The sequence below is a fragment of the Haliaeetus albicilla genome, chromosome 27 (assembly GCF_947461875.1).
Source record: "Haliaeetus albicilla chromosome 27, bHalAlb1.1, whole genome shotgun sequence".
In the NCBI taxonomy this organism is placed as follows: domain Eukaryota; kingdom Metazoa; phylum Chordata; class Aves; order Accipitriformes; family Accipitridae; genus Haliaeetus; species Haliaeetus albicilla.
In genome coordinates this window covers 16,229,792-16,253,561 of record NC_091509.1, presented here as the reverse complement: position 1 = coordinate 16,253,561, position 23,770 = coordinate 16,229,792, and the positions used below count along the sequence as shown (strand labels likewise).

General features: G+C 57.9%; 1 long non-coding RNA gene across 1 annotated transcript; it reads right to left on the bottom strand.

Moving 5' to 3' along the window:
* Nucleotides 1-1,494: 1,494 nt before the first annotated feature.
* On the bottom strand, nt 1,495-16,197 carry LOC138682324 (uncharacterized). Its single transcript, XR_011322429.1, has 3 exons — nt 15,783-16,197; nt 15,457-15,610; nt 1,495-1,564 (listed from the first exon to the last, which is right to left on the bottom strand). It is a non-coding gene; the product is annotated as an uncharacterized lncRNA (long non-coding RNA).
* Between the last annotated feature and the right edge of the window lie 7,573 nt (nt 16,198-23,770).

The following is a 23,770-nucleotide window of genomic DNA, read 5'->3' as shown; positions in this document are numbered from 1 at the left end:
CTCTGAAATCCAAGGAGAAGCACGCTGGAGCACAACGTCATGCCAATGTACTTGGTTTGTAGTGTCAGCCTTTACACTGAAAAATAACCTTCCTGGATTTGTCCTCCTTGGGGTAGCCACCCACCACTGACAAACACATGCTCTCCTCAGAAGTGTCCTGTCAACCAAGGCCTTGGTGGGTCACCCTTCATTCCCTATACCTCCTGAAACCCTTATTGGAGAGGAAAGAAGACATCATGGGGTTTAGCGATGTTCAAAGTTGCCCGTGTTGTCTGTGGCAATGCTGGGTGGAGAACCCCCCATTTTGTGCTTTAACTATGTCTGCCCCCATCCAACCTTTCTGCAAGGTAACGGCACCCTCAGTGCCACCCAGTGCTGCCCAGTGTCGTCAGGCAGTGAGGAGCAGAAGGCTGGCTCAGGAGGGATTTGGGGCAGCCGTTTAAACTGTGGGTGCAAACAGGGCTGTGCTGGGAGGCAGCCATGCTGTGATGCTGTTGCCCCAGCCCAAGGGGCACCCTTGGTGAGGACGGGGCTGGAAATGGGGGTGACCTGGGCCTCCCCCACATGTTTGCTCAGTTCCTTGGCTTTTATACATCCTGTGAGTGGTCTAGATAACCTGGGAGCTGACAGTATAGATAGTACTGCTGGTCCCAAAATGACCCTGTCTCTGTAAAGGCAGAGATAGGTCTTGGATGCACCTTCAAAGGCTTGGAAAGGCCATGCATTTAGCAGGCAAGGGGGAGAGGAGGAGATGAGGCAATTCCCTGCTCTGCTGGCTGCCTCTCCACAGGGACAGTGTCAGACAGGACACAGACTAGGCTGAAACAATGTCGGTTTACAAGAAAGTGAAAAAGGAATGAAAGCAAAACCTTGCAGGAAATCCTTTGGAAGCAATAGAGGAGGCAAGGTCTTCCTGAATGGCTCCCTGTGTCTCTCCCAGCTTCCTTGCTTCACCCTTTGCCTAGATGTCCCAGTGGGGCTGGGACATGTGCTCTTCTCTGGTGTCCCCACGGGTGGGGATGGCAGCTGGGGACAACCCCCAGGGACTCACAGCAATGCTGTAAATAGCCCAGATGCGGCCACATGCCCCGTTGCCTTGCTGTGGGTGGTTATTGTATATATGGGGTCTGACCGAATCCTTCCTGCTGTGGGGGTGTCCGTAATGCCCAGCTAATGTGGGTTCTCGGGTGTCTGCTAAGGGCTGAGCGTGCATGGCAGTGCTCCCTCTGCAAAGTTCTCCTCCTTCCACCCAGCTGTGCATCAGCATGAAGCAGGTGAGGACTTTACACCCACCCTGCCATAGGATTGGGTCGGCATGAGCCGTGGACCTGAGTCTTTAGGAGGGACAAATGCGCCTGGAGCGCGCTGTGCGCTCCTGTGCCTCCCCACGGCATTGCTCCTTTCCTTCCCCTTGCCCCGCAGTGAGCATCCCAGGGCGGCATCCCCGCGCAGGGCCCAATCCTGCACACACCTCCCCAGCCACAGCACTCACCAGTGAGGAGCCAGAGACATGTCTTCAGAGAGGGGCGCAGCATGGCGGGCTCCGTGGCTCAGTGACCGAATCCTGCCAAGAGCAAAGCCAGATGAGCGCAGCACTGCCGGCAGAGGAGGGGTCCCTCGGCCACCCCAGGCAGGGGGGGTCCCCGAGCCTTCACTCGAGCCCTGGGCTCCTTTCTCCACCTCAGAAACCTCCCGTCTCTTTCCAGTTTTCAGCCTTTCCCTCCCCGTGGGGTGGTTGGTTCTCCCTCACGCTGGATCTGCAGAAGGAGCTGTTTCTAAGGCATCTCCCGCTGGTAAACAGGGATTTTGCTGGAGGCTCCAGCAGTTGTGTCAACTCTTGCTCATGTCTGCTCGAAATGCCGCTCCCCCCGCTGCAGAGCCCTGCCTTTCTCCCTCCCTCTGCTTTACTGCTTGCCTTTTTTCCCCTTAGTTTTTGCTTCCCTCAGTCCCAGTGAGATAAAACTTGCTAGAAAACAGATCTCCCTCCAACCCTCCCACATTTTCTGCTCCTTCCAATGAAATAGAACAAGCCCAAAGAAACCCCACAAAACCCTGAGTTCTTTGTATTTAACTTTTAAATATATATATATTTAAAGGGAATATTTAAGAGGCTTTTTAGTTAAAAATCCCTTTTACCGACATTTCTCAAGAAATCTTTTCCCACAGAGCATTTTCAGCCCTCTCTGGTGCAAACCAACAGCCCAGAAGAGATAAGGCCAGAGGTCCCTAAGAGCAGTGGGATCTGTCCCCCGTGTAATGGGGTGACAGGTAACCCTCCCCATCGCACCTGCAGGGAGGGGGATAAGTATTTTGGAAAAGCAAAATGAAGATGCTAACGAGGGGAAGAGTAAGGAGAAAAGGTTTCCTCTGTGCCTGGACAAAACTGGGGGGAAATGAGCTCAGTAGTCCTGAACTTGGGGATGCTCCTGCATGGAGCTGAACTTCACGGCTCTGCCATGCTGCAATCAGTGACCCTGCCACTGGGCCACCTCCCCTCTCCCAGTGCCAGAGGCATTTTGAACCTGCTCCCAAGGCAGACCCTGAGGAGAAGCCCCTGTGATGCCAGCACAGTGCTCTGAGGAGCTGCTTGCCAGGCACGAGGACGGCTAGTGGCAATCTGGACTTGCTGACCTGGCCCCAGGCACTGTCTCTTACTGAGCGGCTCTGCTGCCTCTTGGCCCTGGAGTGGCCTCCTGGTCTGCTTGATGTTAAGGAGGAAATGGTTTGTAAATGACGTGCGCTTGTCAGATGTTTTTATTATTCTCTTGCTTTGGCTCAACAAAAGTCTGATCTACCAGCAAATCCTTCCAGGTCTCCAGCTTATTCAGCAGCTTCTCTCTCCCCCCTCCAGAAAACCCCTCTGTGACTCCTTCTCTCTTCTGCATTTGCCAAGGGGAATGGGAGCATTTACAGGGAAGACCTGGGGGTGGGTAGGATGAAAGGACCAAAGTGAAATTCAGGCTGTAAATGAATGTGGCCTCACTGCACACACCCTCAGAGAGCACCAACCTGCAGGAGAGAGGAGGATGGACAACCTAATCTCACTGCTCCCCAAGGCACTGCCATGAGAACAATTAGCTTTGTTTCCCAATTCTCCTTTACAAAGGTGTGTGATTCATCCATTATTCAATGTTCAAGGTTGTAAGCAACAACTGGGATCCTCTCCTTTCACCCCTCCCTGCCTGCATGCACAAGCCAGGCTGTATTCACCGCCCCCCACCCCACTATCTGCCTGCCAGCAGCTAAGGTCTTCCCAAGCTCATGCTCAGCTTTTAGATGCCTGTCCAGCTTCACGGCTGTCACTGTTAGTCCTGTTGCAGGCGAGATCGTGGCTTCCTCTACCCACACAGATAGGTCCCTCACTCCACCAGTGATGTCTGCAGGATCCACCACTCCACCACTGCTCTGCTGGAGCCGGGGAGCTGGGTGCGGGTGCATGCTGGTGCTGGGCTAGCATGGGTATTGCTTCAGTGAGAGCCCTGCAGCCTCCGCCTGCTGCCTCTGGCCGCCTCCCCTGTGTTCATAGCTGGTTTTAATAAAGCTGCTGGTTTTGCAGAAAGGCATTTCTCTTGGAGATGCTTCCCAAGCAGAGTGGGAGGGTGGCAACGTCTCGTAAAGAGTGGTGACCTCTCCCTTGTTTGTCTGCTCTAGCCAGGGTGAGAGGCATGCTTGGAGATGCTGAGCTCTGCCTGTCTTGCAGGATGCACATTGAGCCTGGCTAGCAGAAGGACAAACCTTTCTCACCCTGTCACAGGGACATGTGTGCTTGCACATGTGCGTGCACACAGGCGTTTCATAAGGGATGCAAATGCACCCAGCTCACTGCCAGCCTTGAGAGCACTTGCTGTTTCCCTCCTCAATCTCAGCTTTTGTTCTCAGCAAGAGCAGTAAGATGCACCCTATGAGTGCCAGACAAGGAGAAGCTGAGGTGGGTGCAAACCCACTCAGTGATCCAAAAGCAGGTGCCCAGAGGTTATCCCATCCAGGGACCCAAACAAGGCACCTACACGATGCACCGCTGTCTTGGATTGTCTCCTCCCATCCCTATGGGTAAGCAGGGTGCCATGGATCCCTCGGACTGCTACATCCTTCCCAGAGGCTAGGACCTGAGTATTTTCAAGCCCTGGGACCATTTGCCTCCACCCATCCTGGCACATGGCTGGAGGCCAGGGAGGTCCTGCAGCAATGCCATGTTCAGTGCCCTTCACTCAGCCCTGCAGCTCCGCAGCAGCCTCCCACCTTGCAGCCACCGAGTTGAAGTCGCAGCTCTCCATCCCCACATTATACCCCTCACCATACCCTCCTCCCCACCAGCACGGGTACAGACCTTCCCTCTGTCCCTCTCCAGCACCGTCATGCGACCTGGCCCAACAGGGCAGGGAGCTTTTCTCTTGAGCTGCACTGTTTATTATTCTAAAAGAGGAATTTGGCTGGAAGAGGAGACAGGAGGTCAGCTGGCTTGCAGGGAGGCCAGGCTGGCTGGGCGATGCAGCCCCGCGCCCACACTCAGCCCCACGAGCCTGTGGGGTGGCTGCACTCTCCCTGGAGCTCGGGTCCCTGGGGCCACGCTGGGGCTCCTCCGAGTGCCGTGGGGGAGGACGGCTCCACGCTGGGGCTCCTCCGAGTGCCACGGGGGAGGACGGCTCCACGCTGGGGCTCCTCCGAGTGCCGCGGGGGAGGACGGCTCCACGCCAGCCCGCACGACGTGTCTCTGCTCGCCTCCGTGCTGCTGCCCAGCAAGGCTGGGAGCTGGGCACCACAGGACCGTGAATGACTGGGAGGGTTTTGAGTCCAAACAAGACACAGATACAGGCGACCGTCCCTGCCTGGTGACACAACCGCATTGTCCTTATCTCTCCTCTGTAATCACATCAGCCTGGCCGGCACGCCGCACGCGTGGCTGCAGGAATGCACCCGGCGGTCGCTCCTCCTCCGGACATGGAGAGCGGCAAGCCGTGTTTGCAGGCGAGATGAGGGAGAGCTGAGCCAGCTCCAGGGCTGTTGGGTTTCCCAGCCCACTGCCGCGCTGGTGTAAGGAAAGTGTCCTATAGCTGGCTGGGGCCAGGCACTGCTGAAGCCTCTCTGAGCATCTCTAGCCTCGTGTTTTTGCAGTGCGTTGCATGGGGCGATGGGATAAACGGGGGCACCTTGACATCTCTGAGCAGCAGCAGCAGCACTGTGCAGAGGGCACCCCAGGCTCTGACGGCCCACGGAGCCATGCTTTCGTAGGCAGAACATGGGCAAGAGGGCCAGAGGAGAGAGGTCAAACGGCACAGCCAAGGCCACACGGTACAACCACGGCTGCGCCAGGACTGGGATTCAAGTCTCGTGCTTCCCCGTCTCATGACTTTGCAACTTCTCCAGAGCAGCCCACTCCCGTTTCTCCTGCATCCCAAATCTGATGACAGCTGAGCTTTCTCCTCCGCCTCCTCTCCCACTCCCCCACTCACTGCTGTGAGCGGTGGCCGGGGGCTGATGCCTCTGTGGCTGATGAACTTGGACAGGAATTTCTGCAGTGGGAGCAGGGCTACGCCCAGGGTTTTGGATACAAGCAAGAGCCACATCCAGCCTCTGCTGGAGATGGTCCCACCTTTATTTAGGGAGGACCATCCTTCAGCCATCTCTGCCACTCCTCCCCACCTTGCAGTGCCTTGCTAAGGAGCTCAAGCATCACCAGACCTTATTGATTTATTACTGTTCCCCCACTCCAGACCTACCTCTAGTTTAAGGGTGCTAGTAAACCAAAGATGCCTTTGCTAATGCCCAAAATATGTTGTGTGGGCTCAGTCTTGACTATTCTTGGGTAACAAGGCAAGAATTTCCTTTGACTTCACTCAGCGTGCCCTGCCACACGTCTGAGCCCCCTTCCCTCTGTGCTTGCTCCCAGCATGTGTACAGTGCAGTGCTTATGGCAGAGCATCTCAGCATGTGTGGCAGCCACTGCTGGCACGAGCATCACGATGCTGCTCATCCCCAAGCACTGATCACATAGGCCAGGACCATTTCTAGCCCTGCAACTGCCTTAAACCATAAGAGATCTACATAGATGGGCATCCACACCAAGGAGACCCTCCTGATCCACTGCCCTCCTCCCGAGCATGCCTAGACCACGTTTCTCGCCTTTCCTCCACAACCACTAATGCCCTGCAGAGAACCAGTCTGGGTGTCCCGCAAGCACCCCCAGAGCTGTGGGAGTTGGGAACCAGCCTGCAAAGCTGGTGTGCAGGGAAGGGGATGGCTCGGCATGCCAGAGAGGAGAAGAGCAGCCACGGCTGCCCTGACAGCCACCTTGGAAGGAGCTCTGGTCCCTACAGACCATCGACCACCAGCCAGGGGATGTGCTGTCTTCTGGAAATCAGGGTGCACAGCCCCCTCTCAGCAAATCCCATTTGCATTTCCAGGGGCAATTCCTGCATCCATTGCCCCGCGTTGCTTTTCTCCCCTGGCTGTGTTCCCCTTGCCTGAGCCTCCCCACTCCGGTGATGCTGGGCAGAGGTGCTGGCCGCTGGCCCAGCCCGCCAGAGCATCTCGGCTGGCGGCAGCACGACCATGGCAAAGGAAGGAGCGGAGAAGCGAAGCCAGGCCTCTCACACAGCCGCCGGTCCTTTCTCTTCCTCTGTCTTTCTATTTCTAGCCCCTTTTCTTGCTGGGGCTGCGCTTCCAGGCGCTCCCACAATGCTCACTGGTCCCGCCGTCTTGCCAAGCAGGCCAGGGACATCTGGTGCAAATTAGCGGGAAGTAAAATATACTTTATTTCTTCTTTGTCTAAGCGCATCTGAGTCATTAAGTGAGATCATGGGTGCCCGTATGCAATAAAAAAAGCCCCGTATGGATCCCATGATCAATGCCCTTACAGCCAGGGAGTGAGGGCTTCTCCTGGCTGGGGGGGCACCGTCCCCCGCTTTTGAAGGCAAACAGCTCCCCGAGCAAAGGCTGGTGACCCCTGAAACCCAAGCCTTGCTTGTCCGGCAATGAAACTCCTTGGCTTGTCCTGTTTTCCTCTGCCACCCTCCCCTCGTCCTCCGCGACTGCTTCTTTCCCACCCTTTAATCTAAATAAAACTGAGCGGTTTTTTTTTTCTTCCTTTGGCTGGAACCGTGCGGAGTTGCAACATCTCTCCTCTGGGGTCCCTCGGCTCCCATGACACCATGTTTACTCACAGGCCAGATTATCATCACAGAGCCCTTTTTCTTTTTCCCAGCACATGGCTAGAATTAGGCAGGGCACACACTTAGGGAGCCTGTCGTCCCAAGGCTCATAAACAGCTGCTGATAAAACACAGAGGTAGGAAATCTGAAACCAGGCTGAGGAGCAGAGGGGCTGGGGAGTCCCCGGGGTCCCACAGGCCATCCCTGCCCAAGGGATGAACATCTAGGGGCAAAACCCTTCTCACCCAGCCATCTGTCAGCGCCAAGGGGGTCCTGAGGCTTTACCCAGGCGCTGGTGAGACCAAGGGGTGCTGAGAGCCCTTGGTGCCAGTTTGCAGCATGCTTAGGTTTGGGGTTTTCTTTTAGTCACGCAGAGGTGAGGTTTTACAAGCACTCACAGGCAGCGTTGCGAATGCCTGAACCCTCTGAGTGGTTTTGCCAGAGCTCCTTGGTCTGTGAAGACGTGATTAAAGCCACAACCCTGGTGTGGACCAAGCTCTATAGGAGATGGTCAAAGCAGGGGCAGATGCCACCTCTGGGACAGTTCGAGCGCAGGGCCACCATGCCCACAGGCAGGGACAGCTCTCCTGCCTGCCTTTGCTGCAGAGAACGGGGCTGGCACAACCGGGGCCCCGGCCCAGGACCCCAGATCCTGGTCCCCAGCTTTGGTGGCACCTGGAGGAGGTGGCTGTGTGGTCATGAGGGTGCTGGTCCTGCAGCAAGACGGCAGGACACGACCTAGCGCAGCCAGCCTCCTCCGGGCCAGCCTGCCACGGGCTATCACAGGCTTTGACAACATCTGTCAGAAAGCTGAAAATGAGGACCATGGCTCCAGAGCTGGGGGGGAGGCTGCCGGGGAGGATGACGAGTCCACGTTTGAGCCCCGACGGCATGATTCAGCAGCCCTGGGGTCAGCCATGTGAGGAATGGGGTGGGGTGGCGAGCCCTACGCAGCCCCGCTTTGGCTGCAGCCATCCTCCCTCTCCGAGCGCGGGGCGACTGCGACGTCCATGCAAGCGATCCAGCAAACCTCCAGCCATGGGCTATCTATTTGCAACCCATCGTTTGTGAGGAGCTGGCACGGGGGGACGTGGGACCACGGCGAGCCCTGCTCTCTCACCCCTAATCCCTCCCGCTTTCCCCCTCTGTTTTAAGCCCATGGGAGACGGAGGAAACGAGTGACCTGTTTAGTGCAAGTTCAAAATAAAACGAAACATCTGTTTGGAGAGGTGCCAGCGTTATAAATAATCCCCCAGCCCCCGAGTGTTGGTATTCGTGGCCCTTTCGGCTGCGCATGCTCCCCCGCTTCCGCTTTTGGAGGAAAGGCCGGGCCCTGGGGGCTGGTGGGGCTGCTCCCCGGAGCCTGCGATCTTGGCCCGGGCTGTGGGAAAACCCTGGGCGAGGACCAGGGCCCACCTGGGACCGAGGAAGGAGGGATGGGGGTGTCGGGAGGGACGGCTGCCACGTGCCGGGCAAGGCTGATGTGATGCCTGGCTGTCCCTTGCTGCGTACCCCACTCCTCGCGCCGGCTGGATCTTGCCCCCACCTTGGTCTCCCTAGGGCAGCCGGTGGGTGCCAGGGTCATGGTGATGCTGGGGCTGGCCTGTGGTGGTGCTGGGACTGGTCTATGGTGGTGCTGGGGGCTCGCCAGCATTTTGGAGCACAGCCCTGAAGTCTGGCGTGCGTGACTGGGGATGGTCACGCCGGGTGTGGGGAGGAGGGCTGTGTTCAGCCTCGGGGCTCACCCCTTGCAGGGCGATGACCCCCCCAGGGGAGGCACAAACGTGCCCCTTGGGAGCGTTTCAGCCTTTCCCACTGCCCTTCGCCAGCGGGATGCTCTAAAGGACGCAACAGAGCCCAGCCGGGGCTGTCCGTGACCATCCCCCAACTTGTCCATTGCCCCCGACAGCAAAGACATTTTCAGGAGAACACACCACGCTGCTTCACAAGCATGTGAGCAATGCAAGTTATGAGCGTGGCTGCAGGGCACCTAAACCACGGGCCAGGACCCACGCAGCTCCCTGCGTCGCTTCACCGCTGGCCTCTCCAGCCGGCTAGCAAAGCCTCAGGGCTGGCTGGCAGCAGTGACTGAAAGAGCTCCCTGGCCCCTCCACCCCCAAACTGGCATATTCGGGGGGTCCCAGTTCCCAAGCACGTGGGGCTGGATGGCGCTTGCCTCTGAGCAGAGCCCATCCGCTCGCCTGCTGCTTTTTCCCATCACTGGCAGAGCGGAGATGGGAAGCAGGGCATGTGGGACCAAGGGTCAGGCACCATCCTGGCTGCTCATCCCATGTCCTGGCACCCCCAGAGCTTTCCTTGCTCTTCTGCCGTGGCTGCCAGAAAGCGGTGGCTGCCTTCCTGCAGTGATTCAAGGGAAGCACTCTGCTAAGGTATACATGAGGAGGAAAACAGTTCCCAGCACATCAGCATCTCCATCACCTGCTTACAGTCACTGTTTGAGGGTGGCTGCTATAATGGGGCCAGGGCTGGAGCCAAAGGTCCCGACTGGCTCTAATTAACCACTAATCATCAGCTGATGGAGGCAGGAGGAGAAAAAGAGCTATCCTGAGCCCTAGTAGGATGTAGGGGGTTTGCAAAGCCCTAGGAGCAGAGTGTTGTGATCTTACCAGCCCCACATTCCAGTGAAGGTTGAGCAATCTGATCCTCCTCTGAAAATTTCCCTGAGATGTGGATCTGCCAGGGAGGAGGAGAAAATCTGCGTGGATGCGTTGGCTTTTCTGTTCTCGGCTGCCTGCGAGGTACCCGAGCTTAATTGCTTTGTTCTGGGGTTTTAGGCTCTCGTGGCCAGGATTAGGCACTCACCAGTTCTGCGGTCAGGGCACACTTGGCCCATCTGCAGGACCCGGAGAGAAGCCTGAAACTGTGGCCAGGATAGAAGAGGATGGGGCCAGGTAGTGCTGGGGTGCAAAGGGCAGAGGCTGCTTTTAGAGGGGGGCTGTGTTTGATTTGGCCCTGCTACTTCTGGGTTCCTGAGAGGGAGCAGAACACAGCTGCTGGTGCAGCTCTTGGTGCCAGGGTCTGATCCTGCCCCCTCCTCCTTAAGCTCACCTGTGGGGCAGGAAGACCAGGACTGCAGGGACAGCCGAGCTGCAGTGCTGGGATCAGCCTCCCCCATCCCATGCCTCCCCCATCCCATGCCTCCCCTCCTGCCTGCTGGCAAGCCGTGGTCAGATCCCCCGCAGGCAATTCCACATGATGAGGGTCTGGCCCCCACCTCTGTATAACAGCAGGACCTGGGGGCAGCGATGGAGCTTTCTGGAGCAGGGGGTGCAGGAAGCTAACGCATTCCCTGTGCATCTGCAGGTTGCACAAGGGATGCCTCCCTTTCGGATAACCTCTTCCTATGTGCTTTGGCCACGCAGCATGAGCCGTGCTTGCCATTCTGTGTGCAGGGTCCTTTATAACCTCCAGCGGTTCCTCTTCCCTCACAGAGCAAAAATCAGCTCCCTTCTGCACCCATGTTCTGCAAATATCTCCTGCCCCCAAAACTCCACGGATCCTCCAGAAGAGAAGCCGAGGCAGGACTCAGCGCTGGGGCTGGCAGCTGCCAGCACCCCCTGCCCTCCCCTGAGTGCAGCTTTAAAATGGGCACCAAGTCCTGCTCCCCGCACCAGGAATTCCAGAATCAGACTATATTCTCCCAAACAGCTCCCAGGCTGGAGAGGGAGACTTGGCAGCTGCCTGCAGGGAGAGAGGAGGGGACCCCTCTCGCGATGCCGGCAGCGCTCGGCCCCGAGGAAAGCAGGGTTTCTGTTCTGCAACCATTTGCTTGGCAAAGGCTGAAGCCGAGGTGACTTCTAGTTTGGGAGCGGAGAATGTGCTTGCAGAGAGCAGGGCTCGAAATGGTGTATTTTCTGCTGGCCCCGGTTCAGACAAACCCGCAAGCAAACATATTTTTTTTGTATAAATAAGACAGTGTGTCTCGCCAGTTAAAGCAATTCAAACATGAATGTAGCAATTTAATTGGTGCCAATTACTGTGTCTCGGTAGCATTAAGATTTCAGTCACAGACTCTTTCGCATGGTGGATGGGCCAGAAGGGGGAAGGCAGAGGGACCGGCAGGATGGGGCCTCACACTGAGGGGCAGGTTTGCCTGTCTCCTGCCTGCTTTGGGACCCTCGTCCCTGCGAGCAGCCCTGGTGCTGCCCGTGGGGATGTGCTGAGAAGTCCCCTTCCATAGCGGGGAGAAGCTACGTCCTCCTCCATCTGTCTCCTGCTTTGCAGCCCGGGGTTTGACAGCCAGCACAGCGCCCTGGTTATATCCTTGCACTCTCCAACCCTTCCCTGTTCCTGCACCCCACAGCCTCCTGCAAGCCCCATCACGTACTGGGTCTCGTTGAGCCCGGGGAACGGCATAAGATGGGTGTTAGCAAAGACCCAGAGAGATGAGCAGGTGCCCCTGCAGGCATGCCCAAGAGAAGGCGAGTCCATCCATGGGTGCAGGACATACACCGCTCGCACTACACCAGATTGGCTTTCCTGGCAGCAGCCTTTCTGTGGGATCTTTTGTGAGCTCCCTGCATGGGGTCTCCACGCCACAGTCCTCTGGCTCTGCAGGTTGGTGGTTGCAGGAGAAAGGCACAAACACAGACCAGGGCATGCCACAGCCTGTGTCCCAGGTTTGCGCCCAGGGAAGATGAAAAAGCAGAGTGTGAGGGGCAGCGCACCACTGTATGTCTCCTCCTACCAGGCTGGGGGGGGCAATGGACCTGTGGGACCCGCTTGCTCAGCACATGACCCATCCCAGCACCCTTCTGTGCTTCCCCGGCATGTGTCCCTGTCCCGGCAGGGTCTGCTCTGTGTCCCCCGTGGTGCCGGGAAAGCGCTGCGCTTCCAGGAGGAGGTGTCCCAGTGGGAGCGGAGCAGGGCAGAGGTGCGCTTGGCTCGGGGAGCCTAATTAGGCAACCAGGGAGAGGAGGAGGGGAAACAGCCACCCCTAAAACAAGCCTCGTTATGTCCAATTTGCCTGGCGGAGCGGAAGGAGCCTCCTGGAGCCGCTCCAGCCTCTCAGGAAACAATACCCAGTCTATACCCTCCCCTTGCAGTTCCTCTCCAGGGGATTTCTTTCCCTTGGTTAAAGTACAAACAAACAAACTCCACGAAGTGTTCGGCCCAGATCCTCCCTCACAGGGATAGGATGCATCCAGCCAGCCCCGAGCCTGCGTGGTCCCCAGCTCTCTTCAGCTCTGGGCCAAAGGCAGCCCCCACCGCCAGCGCCAGCAGCTGCGCTCCCATGGGATTTGGCCACCACACGGCTCCTCTGCTCCCTGCCCTTTGCTGCTGCATCCCAGGAAGACGCTTTGCCGAAGGCTGACCCTATGAACACCATAGCAATCCCATCCTGCTTCAGCATGGCATCAGACCCCAGGGCCAGAGGGACCTCAGGGACAGCTTGGTCCCAGAGTGGAGCCAGGCGGAGAAGCCCCTGCCCGGACCCTCTGGCAGCGGCTGGTCATACCTGTCCGTCATTTGGCCAATGCTGCGGCCAGCCAACATGGTCTCTTCTTGCACGGCATTGCTCTCGCACCTAGAGAGCATTTCTTAACCTCAGCTTTCCTCTGGTGCTCGCTAAGACAATTTCATCTTGCCCTAGTCCTGGAGAAGGGCCCAGTGCTCTCCTCTTCCTAACAGTGTTCTGAATGCTTTGGAAATCCTGTTGCAGACCCATCAAAAATGAGGCTGAAAGAGATCACAGGGTCATTGCCTGCTGCAGTGCCCACATCTCCCCAGCCAGAGGTTTGCCCGACACATCCTTTGAAACCTGTGGGGCTGAAGGCACCCAGCCTCATGTCTTTAAACCTACAGACATTTCCCCTAAAAGCTAACATTTTTCTTTGCAACGACCTTTCCCATGCACAAAGACTTTGTGCTACCAGCCCACAACACCCAGTGAGCAGTGAGCCCCATCAACCCCTCTCCCAGTCCTCTGCAGCCTCTCCTGGGCTTCTGATCACCCTCCCTGCTCTCCCTGAGCCTTTCCACTCCATGTGCATCCCTGCTGAAGCGCTCAGCATCACTTGCTGGGAAGGACCTGCTCTCTCCACCCTGCCTGTTCGTGCTGCCTCCAGCCGTGTGCCTTTCAGCACATCCCACGGGAAGAGGTGCGGGTTTCCCTGCGCCACGCTGCAATCTGGTTTGTGTCTACTATAGCCCCCAGATCCTTTCCCACTGTACAAGCTGCCTGGGCTATTAGCTCCCAAGATCATGCGCAGCCATTTGATATTTCCTTCCTAATGGCAGCATGCTGTCACAGCTTGCTGTTGTCTGGTTGATGCTGGACTCCTCCCGGAGACCGTGGGATCCTCCTGTGCTCCAATCTGCCCACGCAGCGGCTGCCCACCCAGCTTGGTGCCAGCCCAGAATTTAGTACGTGTGCTCATCCATCATCCAGGCAGTTAATGTAGAGATCGCAGAGGACCAAGCCCAGGCCACAGCCCTGTGGGACTCCACTAGCAATGCCCAGGACTTTGGACAACAAGCCATGGCTAACTCCTCCCTGACTGCAGCATTACAGCTGGCCGTGCTTGTGTTCAGACCGTGCTCCCCGTTCAGACCGCGGGCACCCTGAACCCCCAGCCCTGTGTGGGGATGCGGGGGATGAGCCGAGGGCAGGTAAGTGGGTGGCTGCGGTCCCTCTGTCTGCTCCTTCAGCGAGGACCCTCCGTGCTGTTGAGCTGAAGGAAGGGACAGCTGGTTTTAGGGAGAGAGAAAAGCCCTTTGCATGCTGCAAATGGGTCGCTGTGACTTGATGCTTCTCCAACACACTGACCCCCCTTGATGCACAGACTGACTTGGGGGTGTTTCCTGAACCCAGGGACACTGCCCAGGGTTGGCAGCTGCCACCAGGGCCACAACACACCCGAGCCTGAGTGATATCAATACCAAGGAGTGAATTCAAGCCTCATATCAGACTGTGGTCAGGGCTGGCTGCCAACCAGGGTGGCTACCTGGTGGCTCCCACTCTGAGCCCCACCCCCGGCACATGCCCTCTGCCAGGCAAAGCCACATCTTTGCCACTGGCTCCGGCTGCCGGAATGAAACGTGCCCCTTTCCTGAGAGCATGGGGTGCACAGGCACCTTGTCCTGCGGGGTGCTGAGGGGGAAATGACCCTTCAACCAGCCCCTCAATGGCCCCTGGGGAGCACTGGGGCTCAACATTGCTGGTCCTTGTCATCGATGGGAGACCTTCTGAAAAGATTTGAGACTGTCGAGCCCCTACAAACAGGGTTTGCACTCCAAACCGACTACTTTTAGCTATTTGCCCACTGCTTTAAGAAGCCCCAGGTGCTCTGGGGCAAGGATGGAGCAGCGCAACATCCCTTTCCACCACAAGTCCTGCTTTGAATGTCTCCCAGTTGGCAGGTGAGTGCAGGAGCTGGATGCTCTGAGCCCACAATGGTCCCAGAGTGAGCACCAAAACCCTGCGGATCATGCAACTCCCTGTCCTCAGCCTGTCAGGGCTGCCTGAGTCAGCACAGATTCATTCCAGACCAGCTCCAGCCTGTTGGAGGCCCTCAGCTCCTGGGCTCTTGGGACAGCAGAGCGGTTGCCCACATCCATGCCCAGAGGGATTTTACCCCCCTCCAGTACCCAGCACGCCAGGGCGCAGGCTGAGAGCAGGACTTGCAGATGTCCTTCTCCACCTTGGCCTGGCCCATGGGGACAGGAGTCCCACCAAGGGCACAGGCTGAAGCGTCGTGGTCCTAGGAGCACCCTGCATTTAGGGATGACCATGGATGCGTTCGGACGGTCTAACGCTTCGGTGATGCTGCTCTGCTGTGGGGCACGCTCACGCCTCCAAAATGTCTCACTGGGAACAGCGAGAAGCCCCATCCCCACGCACATCCCAGCCCTCCCACAGCCGCCGGGCTGGGAGAGCCAGGGTAACCCCCCAACCCAGGGAGGGACTGAGAGCTCCCCAGGGAGAAGCAGAGATCCCCTAGGCCCTGCTCCCGCTGCAGCGGGGTCCCCTCTCCTGCCCTACAGCCGCAGCATCCCCTTGGCTCCCTGCAGCCATCCCAACCCAGGACCCGGCGAGAGCTGATGGGACGGCTTTTCCCGTTGGATACCGCAGAACTCGGCTGCTCTCCACCAAACACCACCTCCCCAGGGCTTGGCGGGGCATTTTGGGGTGCCAGCCCCTTGCAGGGCAGCAAAGCCCCTTCCAAAGCAACCAGCCTGACTTGGGGAGAGGGTACCTGGGGTCTGTATCACCTCCAGCGTGAGGTTTCCCGTCCGGAGAGCGGGAGGGTGAGCCGGCACCCGGGTGGGCGACGCGAGGGCTTACCTTGGGCAGGGTCCCACCGGGCGAGCGCCTGCGCCGCACGTCCCACGGGCGCTGGCCGCCCCCAAATTCTTTCCTCTCCTCCGCGCTCTTTATCTGCTGCCTGCCGAGGCTCTCCCTGCCCTCCCAGCCTTCCCCAGCTGGCAAGGCTTTTCCACTTAAAGGAGAAAGAGAGGGAAGGGAAGAAATGAAGTGGAGGGGAGGAGGGGAAAAAAAAATAAAATAAAATCAAAAGGAGAGGCAAGGCTGTGCCAGGGCTGGGCTGCAGCCAAGCCCTCGCTCTGCTCTCCAGTGCATCTCAGCAGCACCCTGAGCAGCCCCCAGCCCACCTGGGAGGGGGTCCAGCCGCCTTGGGCCTCAGCGTGGAGTAAAGCCCCGAGCCGAGGGATGTGCACGCGTGTGTGTGTGCGTGTATAAATAAAAGAGACCTCGGGAGGAGGAGAAGGGGGGAGGTTGCCTCGCCAATGAGGAGCGGAGTCCCTCCGACTTCCTCCCTCCACCCTCTGCGGGGACCCTTTGCAGAGCAAAACTTGCGATTAAAGCCCGGCAGACGAGCGCGATGGGGGGACAAAAATTTTAAAAAAGGAGGAGAAGCCGAAGTGGCTGCAAGGAGAGGGGAGTTTTGCCGCAGGCTGCCGATGAGTTGGAGCGGAGAGGGCCCAGCTAACGGGAAACAAAAGGAGCCCGGACCAGCCCGGCTCTCGCCTCCTTAAACCGGAGGGAAGGAGCTGCTCTCTCCCTGTGTCTGCTTTCAATTCTGGCCTTTTTCCCTGTTTTCTTTTTCTTTTCTTTTCTTTTTTTTTTCCCCCTCGAGCCCCCCCCTCCCGTTTTCTTTTTTTTTTTTTTCCCTTTCTCAGGATATGAGGGGATGTTTAGAAAATCCGCTGCCCACGCCAGCAGCTGACTCATGTTTTTATTAAAGAAGGCCTGTACTGAACTGACTCCGCGTATTCCCCCCGGACGCCTCCCCGGGCCGTGCCGAGCCGGCACTGTGCCTCTCGCCCCGCTGACCCCCGGCTGGCCACGACCGCTCAGGGACCACCAACGCACCCTCCCAGTCCTTTTTTTTTTGCAAAGGGGAATAAAATGTCTTGTGCAACTGGGATGTTGCAGCAGAGGGTGGGTTTGTTTGGGGACTCGGGGCCATTTGAGCTGCCGAAGGGCACGGAGCTGGGAGAGGTGGCAGGAGTTTCCACCTCAGCCGTGCCATCATCTCAGATGTCCTGCACCCCTCCTGCTTTGGGGGGTGGAAGCCAGCTGATGAACCTGCTTTAAATCCTCCCCACACCTTGATGAGTTCAAATAAAGTTTCTGAGAATCTGTCAATAGGCAAAATATTATCTTTTGTCCGAAAGAGGATTTTTTTGTAATTTGTTTCAGCACTGTAACAAGGTGCAGAAGCTCTTTGGATCAAAACTGTCTTTTGACCCATCAGTTCTTGCCATCATTTCCATCTTGAGGATGTGCTTTTGTCTGATCCAAACAAGAAAAACTGCAAAAATGCACTGGCATCCTGAAAAAGGAGACTCCCCTGAAAAGACACCTTTCTATCTTTCTTTTTTTTTCCTTTCCAAGAATGAAAAAGCCCTTCCCATAAAGACAACACTGCCGAAATCTGAGTTCCTGGTCTGTTTGCAAGGCAGACTCATCCCCTCCTGCCTCGCTAACGAACGTCTGCACAATGGGCACAGCTAATGATTCCCTGGCTGGACAAGCCCAAGAGATTGCCGCTTATCACCCATTATCTCGGCATTTTCTTTGCACCAACGAAAAAACAAAAGGGAAGGTCTTTATTCTGTGCAGCCACGGAGGGTGAGGAGAGGTGGGCTGCAGCACCCATGGTTATCCGCACGCAATGAGCGGCACTTTGCATGGGGCTGGTGTGCTGGCTCTGTGCCTGGCAGGGTCTGGCAGCCGGGCAAGTACAGCTGCAGGCAGGACAGGGGAGATGTGGGTCTGGCAAAGCCCGGGCAGGAGAGGGAGCCCAGGGAAAAGAAGGACGCTGGAGAGGTGGCCCCCCCCAGGAGCTGGACGGGCTTTTATGCTGGGCTGCGTGGAGGGGTGAAATGGTGATGGCTGGGTGAGACCCCGCTGCTCCCCTGCACTGGGCTGGCTGGATTGCCCAACTCCAGATGTGGTGGTGGCCGCGTATTGGGGGGGCCCTGGCAGCCCCCCCAGAGCCGAGACAGTCTGTCGTGCAGAAGAGGAGCCGGCGAGCGTGAGAGCAGCTCATATGGGGGGCAGGCGGCAGAGGGGACGTGCTGCGCACATGGCTCCTCCCGACACTTTTCCCAAGGGATAAAGACGTGTCTGACAGGTCCCTGCACAGGGACATGTGGGCTGCTGGGAATAGCTCAGCAGAGCTATTTCCCTGCAGCATTCCCCCTCCGAGGACAGTATCACTGCTCACAACACAGCAAGAGAGGGAGAAACGCGCTGGTACAATCCTGCTGGGCCCCTTGTGCCGGGAATGGGCTACCTGGGGTGAGCAGGGGGTGGAAAAGCTAGCACGGACCATGCTTGAGGGCAGAGCATCCTGATCCTGAGGAAGGACATATTCCCCATTCTTCCCCCTGCAAATGGAGGACCCCAATGCCCACTCCCAGACTGGGAGCAGGGACAACCTGGGCAAACAAAACCCTCTCCCAGGAGAAGTCTGTGAAGGCCAGGGTTCATTGTTTTGGGATGCTGGGAGAGCCCCAGAGAGCCCACAGCATCCCGGCAAGCACATGGTGGCCCATGCTGTATGTCCCCAGGGAGCATCCAGGGCCACGCACTTTGTTTAGGAACAGCACTTTGGGGTTACGGCAGCTCCTGGGAAAGGCCAGCTTGGAGGAAGCACCGAAGCCGGAGGGACTCGCTTGTGCAAGCGCGTGGGCGGAGGGGAGCAGCTCAGCTACCTTTTCCTCATCCCCCCTTCATTGCTCACCTCTATTTTTGGCACCTGCGCCCCTGTTTGTGGCGCTTGCAGGACTTAGTGATTCCCCCGGGGCTGGGACAGCTGCAGTGTGGGCTGCCAGAGCCACTCTCGGCTGAGATTTCCAGCCTCAATAAGCATCGTTAAGTGCTGGCAGGGACTTGGGGTCATGTAGTGCAGCATCTCTGGTGGGGACAGCAGCCACTGAGATAGGGACACTCCAGGGTATTTTGACTGCTCTGGCATCACCTGGATCAAAGCAGCTCTTCAACCTCCTGCCCCATCCCAGGCAGAGCTGGGACCATGGGGAAAAGCCTATATCCTGTGCCTGACGTGGAGAAGAGACACCGGAGCCAGGTGACCCGACACAATGGTGGGAATGGCTGTGCTGGAGTCAGCGACAGATCCTATGTGCCAGCAGGTGAGAGGCAGGTAGGAAAGAAGCAGATGTTGGCCTTTCCCACTTCTCCGAAGGTTTAACAAGGGCCAGATTCACCCCTGGCTTCGGTTCCTCCGAGCCTCTATCAACCTCAAGTCAGCCCAGGAATTTCAGCATCGCTCTGATGTGGTGTTGAGCCACAGACCACAAGAGACGAGTGGCGGGTGCCGGGGAGCACGGCACCACATCTGGGCAACCCGTCCAGCACAGCAGCTGCCAGCACTTGCTCCTGGCTGGATCCAGCTTTTGGACCCTGGGGAGAGCTGCACAGAGGCTTCATCCAGCCCTTTCCAGAGCTCTACCCAAGCCTCTGGAGGAACCGGTACCCTGTGCGTGGTCCTGCTTTGCTTGTGTGGCGATGGGTGACAGAAGTGCCCAGGGAGGAAGGGGAGGCGGAAAGTGCTGGGCTCCTTCCAAAGTGACCATATGGCCGAGCACAATGCACTGGGGAGCATCCCGCAGCACCGTGAGTGCCAGCCGCGGGTACCGCAGGGTGACAGTGGTGTCAGGAGGTAGCACTGAGCCATACACCATATGGTGCTGTGTCCCTACCAATGCTGGCCTGTTCCCTACAACCCCTGGGTTTGGATGCTTGGAGGAGGCACTAGCCAGCGGCAGAGGATGCTAGCCCGCTGCCTTTCCCGCCTTAGGGCCTTTTTGCCACCGTCCCACGCACTCTTCCTAACCCCCACTATGAGTCTTGGTATTAAATGTGCTCTGCGGAGCCCCGGGAGGCAGCAGCAGGCTCCTGGGTGAATACTAATAGCGATGCCGTCCGGTCGCCCCAGACTTTCCCACACATCTGCAGTCACTTAATGTGGGAATCGTTAACCCTCTGCTTACGCAGTGCCTGAAATGCAGTGAAGGAGCAAAGCACGGCCAGGATGCTCCCTGCCAGGCCCCAGCCGCCTTCGGGACCCTGTGTCTCCCATCACAAGCTGGGTGGGCAAGCTGTGCTCAGCACCCATGAGCTGCATGGTGAGCACCCAACTCTGTACCGATGCAGGGGGAAATCATATCACCAACCCCATGAGAGCAGGGACCCCACACATGCTGGAAAGCAATGAGAGGTGCCAGCATGTGTCCCTGTCCCCAGTGCCCTCTTGAGGATAGTCCCAAGATTTGTGGCATTTGCATTTTACCAGGAAAGCTGATCCAGATCCTGAAGAGCAACACCAAGCCTTGGGGAGGGCAGTGGGGGGCTGTACGGCAGTCCTGGCAGCACATTGATTTGGGCTATCCCAGTCCAGTGCCCATCTCTCTGGGGACCAGCTCTGCAGAGCCCTCCTCAGCTCAGGGACACAGGTGCCAGCAGAGACACAGTTCAGGCATCTGGGAAAAGCCAAAGGACATGCAGGAGTCTGCAGTGGGGCTGATGGAGCTGGGGCAGGGGGTTGTGGTCTGCAGAAGGGTTGCACTGATGTCTCCATTGCCAGAGAGGAGGGGATGCTCTCAGGGCATTTGGTGGGGCGGCTGTGCTTGCCCCATCTCTCCCCTGCTCTCTGGGATGCTGCTCCAAAGGTGTATGGCAGGAATGATACATGAGAGACGTGCTCTGCTCTCCCTTTCCTCCTGCTGCAGGAATGGTAAGAAGGTGCTTGCTGGGCTGGAGCGTGTGTGGGGCCACGTAGCTCTGGGATGTGCTGGTCTGAGGCCACAGGTTTGCCTTTGGGAGCAACAGCAGCTGGGGGGAGTGGGGAGGCCACGGACCCCTGGGGCTGCCGGGGAGGTGGTGGGGCAGGAGGCTCTGAGGGGGGGAAAGGGGAGTGAGGGGAGGCACCTACTCGACCCTCTGCGGGCATCTCACTGTCCTGCTGAAACCATGGTGGGGGTTCAGAGCAAGCCAGGGGACAAGGCAGGGTTTGGTTTCCGAGGATGAGTGCTTCCTCCACGAGAGGCGGTGGGGTTGTCTCCCCTACAAACCTGCTTCATCTGTGATAGCTGCTTGCAGACTGGCCCTGGGGACCTCCCAGCCCTCCCTTCCCCAGCCCTCCTGCTTCCAGGAGATGGCATCACTCGATCACGTATAGCAGCACCGAACCCCAGAGAGCGTCGGGGGAACCCTGGCAGCTCTCCCTCTCCGCTGCATCCACCTGGTTTCCACCAGGAATCTCATGTCTGGAGGACTAGCTGGAGCTCCCCAGGCTGGGTTTGGTGCTGGGGGTCTCTGGGCTGGATGGAGAGGGTACTACCACCTCCTCTCACTCAGCTGGAGACCCCCGGGGGCTCTGACAGCCCCTGGCCTGCTCACCCATGGGACCCTGGTGTGGGTGGCATCCTGGGGCACTGAGGGTCCCCAGCAGCACCCTTCAGCCCCAGTCTAGCAGCTGGGCTGCTCCGTGGGGAATCCATGGAGGGGACCCCACAAAGAGCTCCTCACCTGGCTCTTCCCCAGCATAAACTTTGCCAACCATAATCCCCACTAGCAATAAACAGGCCAAAGAAAAGGAAAAGAGGGAAGTTATCGTCACTGGATTTTTATGGCCCAATTGTCTTCCCCTGCCCCCTTCGCCCCGCGCCAAGGGAGCTCATGGCACGGCTGTTAGCAGGCACCTGGCGATGCTGCGCCCTGCCGAGCCCTTCACCTGCTGCAGGGAGGATGCAGGTGTGGGGTGCTGCCCCTGGACCCCTGAACCCCCTGGTCCCCAGCCTGAGCCCTTGGTGTCTGCTCCATGGGCTGGGAAAAGGGAAATTGGGGCCCGGGCCACCCGTCACTGCCTGCGGGAAACAGCCAGCGGCAGGAATAACCCCAGCATCCCCCGTCCCTGAAATGCAGCCACCCCTGGGGTGGGACCCAGCAGCCACCTGCATTCCTCCGTACGTCCCACCATCTGCTCAGGGGGGGATTTTCTTCTTTTCTTCTCTTTTTCCCCACTCCCTGAGCCAGCATCTCTTTGCTGGCGGGAGGAGGAGAAGGAAGAAGGCCTTGGCTCTCTTGTTTAAACAAAGCCATGGCTGTGCTGACACCTTGGGAAAAATCCAGGATAGATGGGGTTATATGGGGCATCAATCAATCTGTGCTGCGGCGTAAGTTGAGATTGTCACCAGGTGGGACGGTCATGACAGTCACCTATGTCACGAGGGAGGGAGCCCAGGCAAGGCTGGGTGAGGGGCCGGGGATGCTGGGGGGCACAGGGAAGGGAGAGGAGGATGCGATGCTGCAAATCGCTCACCTCTTGCAGTACCTTTGGCCATGCCAGGTCTCAGGAGGGATAGCCTAGGCGATGCCAGCTCTGGGGGGGGTGATTTCCCATCACTGGGGTTTTACTCTGCTCCTTTCTTGCAAACCAGATCCCTTCCCTCTTACCCCAACTCCCTTCAATCTTGTCCTGGCTCCCACCTCCTTGCAGGGAGTAGAAGTGGCACAGGGGCATCTGTGTAATATTTTCACCCAGTTTCAGCCGGAATTGGGGCTGAAGCAATGCGGCAAGGTGCCCAGGACTGATGCAGAGCCACTGTGGGTCCACAGCTCTAGGGTTGGGGGTGCTGCCCTGTTATGGCTCCAGCGCAGCGTGCTTGATTGCAGGGTGGGAATGGCAGCAGCCTGGTCTGGCTGTGGCTGGAAGGGCTGCGAGGTGGGTACGGTGAGATCTCACAAAGTCCACCTTGAACAAACAGATGACAGCAGTGCTGCGGGGGCTCGGGGACGCGCCGATCCCTCCACGAACATGGGAGAGCTCAGGATGCTGTGGGGAGGAAGGGCTGGTGTGGGAGCGAGTGAGGCCTCGGGGAACACCGCTGGATGGGTGCTGTCCCCTACCCACCGGCTAACGCTGGGGATATCTGCCACCAGCTGCAGGAGGGAAAAGCAAGAAATGGCCGTGCATCAAATGCACTGAGCTCCTCAAGTTAGAGAGGCTTTGCCGGTTTTGTTACCATTTTCCTTTTAACCTCACAAATCCAGGAGGCAATTCCACACTTGAAACACTTCCCACAGTCATATGTGTGATCAGGAAAAGCTCTGAAAGTCTCTTGTTTTATCTCGTCCTCCCAATTTCATCCTAAATATTTTTTTCCCTGTTTTGCTTTGTTTTTTTTCTGTTCCTTACTGTCAAATTCCAGGCTGTTTCTGTCCCGGGAGGCTGAGGACTGACCAGTCCTTGCCCTGCTCATGTTTCCAGCAGGGGAAGGGGCTGGTGCAGAGAAAAGGGCAGAGGTGGTCTTGGGGAGGTGACAAAACACCCTCCTGGCGCCTCTGCTGGGCTGTGCTTTGGTTTGAAGAGAAAAAGCCAGCCTGCAAATGACGACTGTGACTACGCGGTGGTGGCCAGTGCAGCTGGAGTGTGACGCTGGCGGGGAGGGGGACGTCAGCGGGGAGGAGGATCCCAGCTGCAGATGGTGGGGGTTGCCAGCCTGGATGGCACAGAGCTGGTCCTTGGTCCCTCGTCCCCCTCCGGAGCGGAGGTGTGTCTGGCGTGATGGGTGACAAGCTGGTGATCTTCCACCTCCTGCCTTGCAGGCAGACATGGCTTCATGAGTGTCTCGTTTCTGCTTGGTTTTCCCTATCAGAAAACATGCAGGGATGTTTTTGCTTCTTTAAGAGAAAAAACAGACAAGAAACTTCTCTTCCTGCAGGGTTGCGAGCCCCTTGGAGCCATGTCTGAACCCAGGGACTCCCTGTTGGGTCCATGGTGGGGGCATTCCCCCTGCACAGAGCTGACTCTGCCTGTCCGTCTGTCCTGCTCTCCGGAGCCAAGCTGAGCTTTGCTATTGGGGTTGGAGGGCTGAGTTTGCCCCCGAATGGAGTAAACACAGGGGGACCCAGAGCCTTCCCTTCCCTCCAGCCCCCCTTTTCCGAATCAGGAGGATGCTGGCATCGGGCATGGGAAAGCATCGCCCCGGAGCAAGGGGTTGGTGTCTCCCAACGTGGGGACAGGGCTGATGGCAGGCACAGCCCAGCTTGTCCCCTGCTTGCAGCTGGGCTTTAATACGAGGGCTCAGCCCAAGGCTCCCTGCTCCTG